At 41.0% G+C, this 2,388-nt stretch overlaps 1 non-coding gene across 1 annotated transcript; it reads left to right on the top strand.

Moving 5' to 3' along the window:
- Positions 1–1,431: 1,431 nt before the first annotated feature.
- Positions 1,432–1,569, top strand: LOC119926267. The gene has a single exon (XR_005450155.1). It is a non-coding gene; the product is annotated as a small nucleolar RNA SNORA7 (small nucleolar RNA).
- The last annotated feature ends 819 nt before the right edge of the window (positions 1,570–2,388 follow it).

Raw genomic sequence — 2,388 nt, 5'->3', positions numbered from 1 at the left:
CTTGTATCTACCCCAGTGCTTAGAAGAGTGCCTGACATGTAATAAGTGCCTAATAAATACCATAACAACAAAAATTGTTGGTAGTATTGGTTTCAAGCTTTTAAGAAAATTTATCATTACCAACTACACCCCCATTCTGAAAAATGCAAGAAAGATTATTGAATGAGAACAAAGATAATTACTTGTTTAAATTTCCACTCACAGTAAACCTGGTATTTACTTCATTTGGTCAACACTTTCTCACCAAAGAAATATAATGCTTTCTGTTTTACTTACTTTTTGCTTAGTTTCAAAGTTTACTGAACAGACAGCTTTTGCCAATATTACTAGCGAGCCAATTTACATTGCCAGCTTGAGTAGACAGATTTTCTCTCAATCGTTTTGGCCGTCCAAACAACCATGGGTTATTTCAGATATGAAATTTTCTCTGAGACAAAAGAAAACATTAGATTAATAAATGATAGTCCTAATTGTCAAAGTGGCACTGTTAACTCTGAATGAAATATTGGTGATTTTCTGGTTCAGTGAGAGTGCTGTTCCTTCACCTTATGGCAGGTGCTTTTTCAGAAAGCAAATATTGGGATGAAATGTACATGTTCAGGGCACATCTCATTAAGCCCCACTGCAGCATTATCACATTATTGAGCGTTTCCTGTGTACTAAGCATTTGGGAGAGTACAATGAAACAGAGTTGGTAGACACGTTCCCTTCCCGCAATGAGCTAACGTCTAGAGGGATGATGCTAGGAAATGAGACTGTTCGGTACACTATGGTCTCAACAATTCTTCCTCCAGACACCCAGGAAGCTGGATGCGAGACCTACAGAGATGGATAAAACCAAAGTGAGAAAAAGTGAGTTGGTTGGTGGTGCCACATTCAGTCTGTGGCTTAATCCTGCTAGTTTCTCCTCCCCAGTATTTTCTGAACAATAATTATAGTATATGTTAAGTGACTACTATAATAACTGATAATTATGGTATTTGTTAAGTGTTTACTATGTGCCAAGCACTGTTCTAAGCACTGGGGTAGATATAAGGTAATCAGGTTGGACAATGTCCCTGTCCCACATGGGGCTCACAGTCTCAATTCCCATTTTACAGGTGAGGGAACTGAAGCACAGAGAAGGGAAGTGATTTATCCAAGGTCACCCTGCAGAGAAGTGGCAGGGCCAGGTGCACTATATTAACCAGGATACTTTAACCCTGACAACTAGGGCTTTGTGGTCTAGCAGGGGAGCCCTAGAACGAGTCCTAGAAAGAGAGAATAAGTAAATTAGTCACTCAGTCAATCAATGCTATTTATCGAGCACTTACTGTGTGCAGTCCTGGGAAAGTATAATATAATAGAGTTGGTAGACCCGATTCCTACTCATAAGGAACCTGTTGGGTTTTTTTTAAATGATACTCATTAAGCACTTACTATGAGCCAGGCTACTTCTCAGGGTCACACCTGGAGAGTTTCCAGTACTCTACCAGTCTCGGCTGCAGGAGGCAGAGTCAAGCAATGGCATACCCATTCCGTTCCTAGCTTGGCCAGTGGCTAGCGAGTGGAAGGCAACCTGCTACAAGTCAAAACTCACCTGTGCAGGGAAGCAGCAGCAGGGGAGAGAATCGAGGGCAAGGATTTAAGTTTACTGCGCAGAGGGAGGCATTGGTAAACCACTTTTGTATTTTTACCAAGAAAACTCTATGGATACACCACCAGAAAGATTGCAGATGGAGTCGGGGCATACTGGGAGAGGTGTGTTGCTCTGGATCGGAGACAACTGGACAGCATAAGTCAAGATGTGTCCCACACTGTACTAAGCACTGGGGTAGATACAAGCTAATCAGGTTGGACACAGTCCAGGTCTCACATGCGGCTCACAGTTTGTTAGGAGGGAGAATAGGTCTGTTACCCCCATTTAACCCATGAGGTAACTGAGGCTCAGAGAGGGGAAATGACTTGCCTAAGGTCACACAGCAGACAAGTGTCAGAGCTGGGATTAGAAACCAGGTCCTCCAGACTCCCAGGCCCAAGCTCTATCCAACAGGCCATGCTGATTTTCCAATCTACAGAGAGAGACAGATACTAAGATAAATGTATTTTATTGATTTTAATAATATAGTAAAGTTTAAAAATAAATAGCTGAAAAAGCACACAGTAAGTGCTCAATAAATACGATTGAATGAATGAATGAATGAAAGTAGTGTAAAATTTTAAAGTTTAAAAGAGTTTAAAAGAGTTTGATTTAAAAATAAAACTCTATGTACACAACTGCTGAGATGTTTGTTCATTCATTCATTTGTATTGAAGGCTTACTGTGTGCAGAGCACTGTACTAAGCCCTTGGGAAGTACAAGTTGGCAACATATAGAGACAGTTCCTACCCAACAGCAGGTTCACAGTC

This window comes from Tachyglossus aculeatus, chromosome 3 (assembly GCF_015852505.1).
Source record: "Tachyglossus aculeatus isolate mTacAcu1 chromosome 3, mTacAcu1.pri, whole genome shotgun sequence".
NCBI classification, from domain to species: domain Eukaryota; kingdom Metazoa; phylum Chordata; class Mammalia; order Monotremata; family Tachyglossidae; genus Tachyglossus; species Tachyglossus aculeatus.
The sequence above is the reverse complement of the archived record's forward strand: the minus strand, read 5'-3'. Positions and strand labels throughout refer to the sequence as shown.